This window comes from Helianthus annuus, chromosome 7 (assembly GCF_002127325.2).
Source record: "Helianthus annuus cultivar XRQ/B chromosome 7, HanXRQr2.0-SUNRISE, whole genome shotgun sequence".
In the NCBI taxonomy this organism is placed as follows: Eukaryota; Viridiplantae; Streptophyta; class Magnoliopsida; order Asterales; family Asteraceae; genus Helianthus; species Helianthus annuus.
In genome coordinates this window covers 123,585,874-123,598,477 of record NC_035439.2, presented here as the reverse complement: position 1 = coordinate 123,598,477, position 12,604 = coordinate 123,585,874, and the positions used below count along the sequence as shown (strand labels likewise).

General features: G+C 34.2%; 1 long non-coding RNA gene across 11 annotated transcripts; it reads left to right on the top strand.

Moving 5' to 3' along the window:
• Positions 1-4,371: 4,371 nt before the first annotated feature.
• Positions 4,372-11,736, top strand: LOC110868427. Of its 11 annotated transcripts, none has more exons than XR_002552429.2 (12): positions 4,372-4,614; positions 4,706-4,867; positions 5,117-5,198; positions 5,936-6,031; positions 6,365-6,461; positions 6,556-6,792; positions 7,398-7,502; positions 7,580-7,648; positions 7,777-7,861; positions 7,967-8,160; positions 11,154-11,236; positions 11,487-11,736. It is a non-coding gene; the product is annotated as an uncharacterized LOC110868427 (long non-coding RNA). The 11 variants fall into 11 exon arrangements; XR_002552427.2 differs by lacking the exons at positions 11,154-11,236; positions 11,487-11,736 and adding exons at positions 5,719-5,769; positions 9,664-10,078 and having other exon boundaries at positions 4,373-4,614; XR_002552433.2 differs by lacking the exons at positions 11,154-11,236; positions 11,487-11,736 and adding an exon at positions 9,664-10,078 and having other exon boundaries at positions 4,373-4,614; positions 6,365-6,445.
• Positions 11,737-12,604: the final 868 nt, after the last annotated feature.

The following is a 12,604-nucleotide window of genomic DNA, read 5'->3' as shown; positions in this document are numbered from 1 at the left end:
ATTCCTTCTTCTAAATTGGTAGGAGATTTGGAGGAAGAGGTTCCCTGTTCTTTAGGTGTACTATCTAATTTACGGTAGATAGCAGAAATCTTTTGTTTACCCATACTGTAATTTCAACCATTAATCAGTTAATAAGCATATATTCACAGAATGACAAAGAAAATTTTCCTAATTGTAATAGGCTTAAATTAATTAGAACAGTGAGCTTAATCAGTAAGCTTAAAACAGTGCCTCTGATACCACCTTATTTCTGTCACGGCCCCCGACCCGGTTTTACCCGTTTCAGGAGTCGCGGGACAGAAATCCTGCGGTATTTAATTTAGGCGACAGCGGAAGTCTTTTTTTTTAAACAAGATCTTTCAATAATTGAAACTGCCCGTTTTATAATTTAGGAATAAATTCCCATAATTTACAATAATGTGATTTCCCAGAGAAATCTTTATTTTTCAAAACATGTTTCTTTTATTTATTTACAATGAGCCACTTTTCTAAGCTGGGAGTGCTTCACGGCACTTTTCTTCCTTTGCTCACAACATATCACCTGAAACATGTTTGAAAAAGGTTTTGTCAGCGGGGAAATACTGAGTGAATCATTCATTTTACTAAAACGACACATTAGTTATAATTCACAGTATTAAGAGCGATTACAATGTTTCTGATATCAAACCAACTACCCACGGTACTTTATCACTCGACCCACTGGCCCACCTGTCCAGTGGTGTCTGTGATTATGGTCATATCACCCATTGGCTGCCCCAATGTTGAAGATTATCAAGTAATGTATACAAAACCCCACATACCGGCTGTAACTTGGTGATTACAAAGACTTAATCCCTGTAATTATAACTTTGAAAATAATTTGGAGTTTTGTAAAACAGTTGATAAAAAGAGAATGACTCACATTGCAGATTTACGAGCAGAGTATAAGCTTTACTGATTAGCCTTCTAACCTAATTTAAATAACAATGCACACACAAATGGGATTAGTAACTAATTCAGCAGTTACGTCAATTCACGAGATTAAACCCTCACAACAATGAATAAGTGCAACACTTAATAATTCAATGGATTCACAACGAATGACAGAGCATAGTCCGAATTCGAACAGCACTCAAACATTCAAGTCGAAATCACAATGAATAACAAAGTATCAGCTCAATTTGAGCAGCACTCGGACAATCGTTGGATAGTTATAATCGATCGGACGTTGAATCGTAATAGTGATCGAGTTATTACCCTGATTGCGGCAGCACCTCGTGATCGTGTGTGTTTAATTGTGGTATAACAGCCTTAACTCGACGTACACAGAAGCTATTTACGTCGTTTCAATGTCAGAATTCAAGTCCCAAGGCCCTCTATTTATACCCGAAATTTGCACCTCCCGCGTGTCGCGGAAGAATTCGTGTCACGTGCCGCGTATCGCCTGGGGTGTCAATTTAGGGTAGGGTAGGTTAGTCACTGGTATAGGCCTGGTGAGTCGACAGCTTATGAATTCCTAATTCAGACAACGAATTTCGAAGATAATTATCATTTAGGGTTTAACCCCCTTGAGTTTTAGGGGCCCTGATCCTGATTCTGATTATTCTGAAAATTTTAGGGTTAGTGCAGAATTACTTGGGTGTCTCAATTAGGGTTTTCTTATTGACTAATTATTGTCCTAATTATTGATTTTAGTGGCAGTTGTTACGTTATTACCCTAATACGGGCAGAGTTTTCGGGATTTAGAAGTTCTGACATTAGAATGACAGAACAAGAGAACAAGAGAAAGAAAAGAATTGAACGATTTGAAATGAAACTCGAACTCCATATTTATAGGGCTGGAAATGGGGCGCTTCGCGGCCCGCGAAACACATAAGCTTCTTCTACGCGGCCCGCGAGGGAGTCTAGGTTGACACGTGTAACGACGTGTGTCCCTCATCCTTATCCGGTTACCCTTGAGCTGTCGCGCCCCGCGTAAGCTTCAGTTAACTCTTACGCGGCCCGCGAGCGATCCATAAAATTGAATTTCTTGATTTTCACAAGGATTAGGGTTTTAGGGGTCCGGGTTTCCACTTACGGAGTGTTGTGGGACATTTTTGCAGGTCCTTACACCAAGATAACCTAAATATTTTTCCAGTCGTTCATTTATCTTTGTCTATGTCTAGATAATCAAGGTTCACACCCCAAACCCTAAAATTTGAAAAGGAATACAGCCACCAACACCTATCTCTTACAACAAATAATCCAGAAACTCCATTTTTTTTAAAAACCCAAAAAATTAAAATGTCATTGCCGGGAATACTTCCTCATCTGACGGTGGCAGACGGTGGTTTGCTGTGGTGGTGAGCGGGTTTTGTGGTTGTTGTGTAGAGATGATGTGAAGGTGGTGATGGTTGTTACAGTGGAAGGCTGGTTCTAATTTGAGGGCTTCAATGGTAAATCAGATGGGAGTTGCAGGTGGGTAATCGTATGTAGCTATTGAGCAACAGAGACATTGAAGAGGGTGGTGAACGGTGGTGGAATGTGGTGGTTGCAGGTGGCGATGGTGGTGGGGTGGGTGGTAACGGTGGTGGGTTAGTTGTGGTGGTGGTGGGATATTCGGATATACACACAATATATATACATACATATATATATATATATGTTGTTTAATATTTTTGTTATATTATTTATATGTATAAAGGAGATAAAATGTTTTTGGATGAAAATGGCAAGTACTAAACTACTTTAGTGTGAGTTAACTGACCGTATCGATTTTTAGCATATCTAACGATTTTTTAATGCTTCGACTTTTAGCATACTATATCGATTTTTCAATGCAACGAATTAGTAAATGGTATCAAATTAGGTTACGTTTGATTTTTTATTGCAGCGACATACCAAAGTTATGTTTTTTAGGAGATGATGACATTTAATTTCAACTATGTTTTATGCAGCGACGTACCAACCCTATTTTCCATAATTTTTCATCATGGTGACTATTTCATTTCATCATGAGACAACACGTATGAGAATGGTGTGATAAGCGTAGTTGATTTGTTGGATAGTGACTAGTTTAGTATTTATGAGTTCGAGCTAATTAAGAAGAAGTTGGGTTACCCTATGGAGGCTCCTACTTATATCCATTTTAGACAAACAAATGTTATAGACTTAGATAATTGATTTCATTCGTTATTTGATAATTCTAATAAATGTTAGGGGATGAAAATGACTATTTTGCTCAAGGCATGTGATTAAGTTAATTAAGAAAACTACTGAGTTTGTGGTAAAGAATGTGCACTACAAAATAAATAAATAAATAAATAAACAAACTTAAAGGACGTGCACCAAAACTTTTAAACATAAAGAACGTGCAGTGCAATTTAACGTAAACATAAAGGACGTATACTGTAATTTTATCTTTGATAATTTATATATTGATAATAGATAAAATCTATCTACAAAATTGTTGATAAATACACTTTTATATATGAGAGGGATAAAAAAAACCCATGTGACTTACAAAAACTTTAGAAATCTCATCTTCACCCTCCATTTAAAAAAATTAATGGCTGTGATTGGTCCTGTTACACGTTTTGTTTTTTCAGAAAAAGCTGAAAGTTTGCAAAAAGTGTTACACGTAACACGTTATGAGGGTTACATGTAACACGTGGCAAAAGAAGATCCATTCATTTGGATTTCATAGTTTCCTTAAATAATATGAGATTTCTTCCTATAATTGACCTATATATATAGGTCTTGGTATGCCCAAAGCAAGGTCAGACAAACCTTATCATTGAATAAGATGAAACTAAGATTTTCGGTAGCTAACCCGACCCATATAGACATTTCCAACTGATAAATAGGTTGAATGATTGTTGGATATATTTCAAAGTTGGAAGTTTCTAAATCTTTAGGCAATGTTAGTTTCATGGAATGAATTGGAATCGCAATGGAATTAGAATATTGATTCCGTTTCTTATTTTCTTGGTTTTAACATTCTGTTTCTTATTTTCTTGGTTTTAAGTAAAAAAATGAATTGGAAATGAATAACAACATAAGAAAGAAAATTTGCATTATTCCTTTTAGATTCTATTCATTATGTAAAACAAACACAACTAAATTCCAAATCAAATTTAGTTTCTTTACAAATTTCAATTTCATTACATTCCACGAAACGAGTACTGTCTTAGAATTTATAGAGTTCTAATTTTACTCTTTAAATCATCGTTCAATAATAATAATAATAATAATAATAATAATAATAATAATAATAATAATAATAATAATAATCTACCTATTATACTAAAAAAATACACTTAATGCCACATGTCCTTTTCTTAGGCAATCAATTGGGTGATGTGGACACCCTCTTTGGCCAGAGAATTCATCTTGGGCGCCATTCTCTTTTCCTCTATTTTCCTTTCGCGCGGCTTCTTAGACACGCTTTTCATCCCTATCATTCAAAAACCCTAATTTTTCTTTAATCCTCCTGAACATCTCTGATCTCTCCCTAACTCTTTCATTTTCTTTCATGGAGATAGCGATTTCATACATCTGTGATTGTCTTACACACTGATTAATCTCTAGCAGAGTCGATTCTCATCAAAACGATTAATGGAATCCCTGAAGTGTAACCAGTGGAATTGAATCTAGGTATGTTTATTGTTTTTTACATCGATTATTCAACCTTTTAATCTTACAATCCTATGAAACTTGTGGTGTTGGTTACTCTCCTTTCTTTCAGTCGTCCATCGAGAAACCCTAAAATCTTCAGAAAAGTTTGAAGCTTGAGAGAGAGAGACAATGGAAACAAGTGGTGGTTGGAGCCATCCATCCAGTGGTGATGTTTGGGTTCCGTTTAGAGCACTGGCGACGTCGACGACGGGTAGATTTCTTTCACTTAAAGGTAATTTCAAGGACTTATGATACTTTTTTTTATGATCTGTACTTGAATTTTGTAAATTAAATTAAGGGTTTAAGGGGATTCTTAAGATTTATGAATATTAGAGATGGTAAAGGGGCAACACCTTTTCATTTGGCTGCCCGTAAAGAAGTTATTTATTTCCGATTTTTTTGAATGATGTTCTTTTGATTTTTCGCATTTAACCAAGTGAATATTAGAATTAAAATGGGTGTGTCTTTTACCTGTTTATAGGATATAAAAGAACAAATAACGGTCATGGGGGATTGGAGTTTTCTATGGGGATTCACTCTCTTCTCTTAAACCTATTGAAGAAGTAAGTTTTTTAATTAATTTGTTTGCTTTTTTTATTTTTTTTTATGTTTAGGGTTCTTCATTGATTGATATGTGAAAAAGAGTGGAACTTTTTGTGGGTGTGTGATGAATTTTTTTGTGATTTTTTGGGGTTCTGATGATTAAAGAAATTGTTTTTTTTTTTTTCAGGACTTCTTTGATTTATCAAGTGTGGTTTAGTGTTGTATGTTTTCTTTTGGGTTTGATTAATATTAGGAAAAAAATTGTACTTTTTTGGCTTCTAATGTGTGGAAAGTGGGTCTAATATGATTATTTTGATTTGGAAATCAAGATAGTCAAAGGAATGGTTTTCTTTGGTTGACTTTTTTTGATGTATGAAGTAACTGTTACTGTTTTTTTATTTCTTTATTTCAACCTCCTTAATTAGTTTGAAACATGATGTGATCTTTTATGGACTTTTTGATAACCACTAGAAACCGTTGTTGGAAAGCTCATGACACCCCCACCAATACCCCGCTAACGAGTTCTTGAAAAAAACGCAGCTTACGCGCTATCTAGGTGGCCTTCAAATGGTTAAAGGCAGAAAACCAGTGGTACGAGAGGCTCACTTGCTTACCACTTTGCCATCCCCTTGAAGTTTACCTTTCTACTTTTCCATAATTCGTTTATTTGTTTAAGTTTTGGCAAACGGATAACATAAGTTGCGGGGAACATGATTTGTAGTTTTTTTTATGTTAAAGAAGTATGTTGATGCTGCAGGTATTGGTGGTTTTGCAGTGCAGCATATTGAACAGACATGAATCAAAATTCTACAAATACTTTTGCTTCCCAAGTAAATAAAAGAACATTAATCAAGTAAGGGTGGCAATACGAACATTTACTTATAAACGAATTGGTTCGATTTAAGTTTGTCACGAACCCAATTGATACTTTATTGAATTGGTCCGTTTTGACCCGTTAGTTTATATGGCCCGCCTGCCCGTTTTGCAAGGATTATTTCTGAATAACATTGCATTTGATGTTTAAACGAGCTCTTTTAACTCAAGCCCATATGGTTCTGAACCCGTTTTCCCTTGCACCAAATTTTATACTTTTTTGAAACAAACAGTTTTGACTCGCCTGTCTTGCCAGCTTACTTTTTGAGTTATATTGTTAAAGACTTACTGATCGACTCGCCTGTCTTGCCAGCTTACTTTTTGCGGTAGCTGGTGATGTAGCCATCTGGTCAAGCCGGCTGGACTATCTGGATTTCACTCAACCGTACACCGAGTTAGGTTTGGAGATGGTTGTACCTGTTAAATCTAAATTATCAAACCAGCCATGGTTGTTCATGAAGCCTTTTACTGTTACTCATTACTTATGATTATACTCATTTACAGGTGACAAGTTACATAGCAATTTGTCAAGAATGGTGGTGGTTGTGTGGCTCTTTGTGGCACTAATCATCACACAGAGCTACACGGCTAGCTTCACGATCATGCTCACGGCTCAAAGGGTGGAACCCACAATAACCAACATTGAGGTGCTCAGGAACACGAATGAAACAGTAGGGTACTGATGAGTTTTTATAAAAGCAAGTATTTTTTTAACAAGGCTCGAACGCGTGGTTTAAATAGGTCAGTTCTAAGCTGGTACATTTTTATTAGTGGTCACTAACACTTTTGATTTATTCCATCATTTTTGTGTCTGTGTGCCGCATAACTCTAAAGTTTTTATTACATGGGTCGAACATGTAAGCTTTATAGAATAGGTCTATCGATTCGCTTTATTAAATGGATCAAGTGGGCCAGTTTTATTAAACGGGTTGAACGATCAGTTATTCTTAAACGTCGAATGAGTCAGTTCTATTAAACGGGTCAAAAGGGAAAGTTTTCCTACACGGGAACTGGATCAGTTTCAATAACCTGAGATTCTTTGGTTTTTTTTCTGATAGGTAAAATATGTAAAAAAATAGATAAAATATTGCTTAAAAAATGGGTCCAATAATTTTTCGGCTTTAAAAAATGGGTCGAATTCTTTTTCGCTTAATAAGAAACGGGTCGAATGCTTTATCGCTAAAAAAGAAGCGGGTCGAATGCTTTATCGCTCAAAAAGAAGCGGGTCGAATACCTTTTCACTTAAAAAGAAGCGAGTCGAAATATATCATAAATAGGTTGTATTTATATAAACTATTATTGTTAGTTTTAATTTTTAAAGAAACGACCGTCATTCTTTGTTTTAGCTCGAAAGGGTGTGGAACTCGCTAAATTGGAATGAAAAACTAAGCCTCATTACCTCGGTTCTTCGTGGCATAACATCTGCTGACCGGTCAAAGATAAGCTTTAAGGTGCCGTACCTAATCTTTTAAGCGGTTTTCTAATTCTTTTACAATGATTATGATGATGCTGTTGTTCCTTTGAATAGGCTGGATCATTTGAACATATACCATTCAATGGTTCTTATGATGAACTCATGATACAAATACCTTTAAAGGTAATTTGTTTACAGTGATTTTTGTTTTGCGTGAACATATACTTGATACAAATACTTCTTATTATAATTAAGGCACTATATATGCACATCATGATTTGGTAGTTTCTTCTATGATCTTTTTTTAGCAGAAATTCGATGCAGTAGCTGGTGATGTAGCCATCAGGTCAAGTTAGCTGGACTATCTGGATTTCACTCAACCGTACACCGAGTCAGGTTTGGAGATGGTTATACCTGTTAAATCCAAATTATCAAACCAGCCATGGTTGTTCATGAAGCGTTTTACTGTTACTCATTACTTACGATTATACTCATTTACAGGTGACAAGTTACATAGCAATTTGTCAAGAATGGTGGTGGTTGTGTGGCTCTTTGTGGCACTAATCATCACACAGAGCTACACGGCTAGCTTCACGAGCATGCTCACGGCTCAAAGGTTGGAACCCACAATAACCAACATTGAGGTGCTCAGGAACACGAATGCAACAGTAGGGTACTGATGAGTTTTTATAAAAGTAAGTATTTTTTAACAAGGCTCGAACGCGTGGTTTAAATAGGTCAGTTCTAAGTTGGTACATTTTTATCAGTGGGTCATTAACACTTTTGATTTATTCCATCATTTTTGTGTCTGTGTGCCGCATAACTCTAAAGTTTTTATTACATGGGTCGAACAGGTAAGCTTTATAGAATAGGTTGATCGATTCGCTTTATTAAATGGATCAAGTGGGCCAGTTTTATTAAACAGGTTGAACGATCAGTTATTCTTAAACGTCAAATGAGTCAGTTCTATTAAACGGGTCAAAAGGGAAAGTTTTCCTACACAGGCCAACTGGATCAGTTTCAATAACCTGAGATTCTTTGGGTTTTTTTCTGATAGGTAAAATATGTAAAAAAAATAGATAATATATTGCTTAAAAATGGGTAGAATGATTTTTCGGCTTTAAAAAATGGATCGAATTCTTTTTCGCTTAATAAGAAACGGGTCGAATGCTTTATCGCTAAAAAAGAAGCGGGTCGAATGCTTCATCGCTCAAAAAGAAGCGGGTCGAATGCCTTTTCACTTAAAAAGAAGCGGGTCGAAATATATCATAAATAGGTTGTATATATTTATATAAATTATTATTATTAATTTTAATTTTTAAAGAAACGACTGTCATTCTTTGTTTTAGCTCGAAAGGGCGTGGAACTCGCTAAATTGGAATGTAACTACACTCATTCGTATTTAGGCGATGACCCTTATCTAAGCTAAGTTGACAGAAAAGAAACATTTTGCCATTCAACAATGTAAAAAGCGCCATCAATAACTGGTAGATATTTCTTAACTAATTGGTGTGTTTATAATGTAGGAACTTCATTTTGCAAGTCTGTGTCTAATTGGAACTATTTTGTGTTATGTGCTTCGGGTTTGAATTGGTCTAGCTGGGAAATCCCTCCCAATTCCCCACCCCCCCTCCCTCTTTTTTGAAATGGGTAGAAGGGAATAAATATAGGATACAATTTTCGGATATTCTTTGGGGAAGATGGTAAAACTTTAATCAATAAAACAACTTTTGCAGCACAAGTTATTGCTTTTTTTTTATATAGATTCTTACTTTTATTTTGTTCATTGTGGTAGCCAAACCACCTAAATGCAAATAATTATGTGTTCTACATATAAATTTAGGTTAGTGTGGTAGTGTTCTTTTATATCTTTGGTTTTATTGTGGTTCCCGCCGAGTGCAAAGCTTTTATTTTTTGGCATAAATAAGTAGGGCAATCAATGGGTTTTGGTCGATAGATGGAAGCGGTTTGGTTTTTTGGGTTGGTTATCTCTATTAGATCCCGGTGGTTATTTTTATTTCAGCGCTGGTTTATGGCATGCTCTTTATATGCCGAAAGGCCCAGACAAAAGCCCCACTTAGACCCTTGGTTTTTATTGTTTATCATTCGCTGGTCTTTTTTTTTGTTGTCTGCCTCACCGTTTAAAGTCCCAACACATGTAGATTGATGTTTGTAATTGGCGCTGGTTTTTGTATCAGCTTGGCCAGTTGGGGTTATTTAGAGACCAAGAGGTTGGGGAGTTATCTGTTTGGGCCCATGATGGTTTTATTATTTGGGCCTTAGTTATTGAAGCCGTGAAGATGTCCACTGTGGAGATTCAAGTTAAATTTGGTTGAAGGCCCATGTGTACTTGGGTTGCTTCATGTTATTGTTATATTTGATGATTTCGCTATTTTAGTGTATTGGTTGTATTAGCGTGTCAGCAGAGAAGGATACTATTCCTACTATAATTTTCATTGTAGTAGGTATTGTATGGTTTCATTTTAATAGGGTCCCTAAAGCATGTTTTGTGTGTGCCAGTGTTAGGTAGCTTAGGGATATGGCCCTTTAAACATGTAACATTCCTTTTAATTATAAAAGTTTGTTGGATGGGTCCCATCCCAAAAACACGTAGCTGCTCATGATCTCCATTGATGAAACTACCAATAAACTTTGTAAGTTGTTGTAACGATTACATGTTAAAAGCAATTCATTATTTATTTTTGCATCTAGATATGGCATGGTAAAACTTTGGTAGGGGCTAATAATTGATATTCACTTATTACCAAATTATTATTTGGTTGCATTCATTGAGATACAAATCTTACATTGATGCATGTCATGCCTTAAAACATCAACAACGTCTACAAAATGTGTTCTTCACTAAATCTTTAGGGAAATCAATAAGTGTATAACTTTTTGTTCATAACCAGTGATTAAGTTTATGAAAACTTAACTCTTCTATAGCCAAGACATTTAATATGCCAATATGGCATACTTTTTTGTATGATTTTAATTATGTATTAATCATAAGTAATTTTTAATTCAGTTTTATAATTTCAATTAAGTATGCTTTAAACATTGCAATACGAATAGGGGAGGCTGAACGGATTAAACGTTGCAAAGGTCGAGTTTTTGCATTGCAATATGAATAAGGGAGGTTGAATCTGTAAACCTAAATGTCAATGTTGATGTATTTGTTAAGCTTTTTATATGTTCATATTTTAGGGTTTTCTAAGTCAACGATATTGGGAGCGATGACTACATGTAAAGAACTTATGCTGATGACAAGATGGGTTATGGGCATGTTTCTTAAACAATCTTATTCCTGTTCATGCTTCTGATGGCTAATTATACTTTATTTTGTATGTATTGGTTGATTATATTTTAAGGTGGATAAATAACAATTCATCAGGGTTTTAGTGGTCATTTTAATTGCGTAGATACGTTTGCATCTTCTTACTACCGTAATGAAATGTTGTGATTTAGGAATGATATTACTTGAAATTTTGAGGTGGATAAATAACAATTCATCAGGGTTTTAGTAGTCATTTTAGTTGCGTAGGTACGTTTGCATCTTCTTACTTCCGTAATGAAATGTTGTAATTTAGGTATGATATTGCTTGAAATGATATTGTATATTTTTATTTATTCATTTTAGTTTTTGTTTGAAATGGTTTAGCCTTAAAGAGTTGAATTGTGTGTACAGGGCCTCCATCTTATGTGAGAAGCAGGTTTTTCCTATTCATGGACCACATACCTTTGTTCAACAAAATTAACTACTTTTACAAGGTAACATTTGCCCTTCGGTTCTCTCTATTGTTGTATTGGAATTTAGATCATCTAATTACTTTGGGTTTCGCTTTTAGGATATCAGGTTAATTGCATTTTCGATAGTTGAACACAATCATCACCTGATACACGAACACACTACACACTCTAAGTTTATAGTTGTTGGTTTTTTTTTTTTGCATAAATTGAGATGAATTGAAAATCAATGGTATTGAGATCCATTTAATATGCTACATTTCATATTTTTCAGCGTTTTTATGTTCGAAGCCAAGCCGACTTAACAAGGGTGAAAACACGATATGGGATCAAACTACTAATACTTGACAACGACGGAAAACCTACAGATAAAACAACTAATACGGTTTATAAAGAGATTTTCAACGAATTGTGATCGTTGCATATTCATGTATTTCAATTTATCATCGTAATCTAATATATTCGGTTGTCTTTTACCGTGTATAAAATCATAATATTTAATGTCAGCGGTATTAATGAAGAAATTTTATTTTACCAACCCGCGAAGCTCGCGGGTTCTTAAACTAGTAATCTATACTAAAAGAAACCATGTTAGGGACACATGGCGCTCTATGAGGCAGTCTTAATTATTTTTCTTAATATTTATTGTGGAAAGTCAACTATTGATAATATTAAATTTAAAATATTTAAATTTAAAATTTGTAGAAGAGATTTTAATGATAAAGACAAAGATAACTGATAATAATAATAATATTTATAATGATAAAGATTTATTTTAATTGGTAATTTTAATTGTTTTTATATTTTGATGATAAGGACAAAGATAACTGATAATCACATATTAAAATAAAAATATTTATTTTAATCAACTATTTCGTTAAAAGGATTTATTCAGTACATGTAGAACATATATATTTTTTATACATGTGGTACATTTAGAATCTTACTTCTAATAAAGGATCTCATTATCCTGTTTTACACTCCAATGAAATACTAATATTAAATCATAATATCCAACTTATCTCTTGTATATTTAATATCTTTTACTAAAATATTTCTTTTTTTTTTTCTGTTGATTATCCAACATCAGGTAATACGTAAGTTTCTAACATAATAATAAATAAATAAAAACAAAGTAAAATGTTATAAATCATGTAATACACAACTCTCTAACTGATAAGTAATAGTACCTCAAAGTTCATTTTGTTAGAAAACACACCTTAATGACTAAATGTGTTAATAGATTACATTATCCATGTAGACATGTGTTTATTCAAATCGTGCAATACACGAGTTTTTAAAAGATGTAACTATTTTCTTACTTAGTATATAAAATTATATTTATTCAACCCGTGTAATACACGGGGTTCTAACCTAGTAATAATAATAATA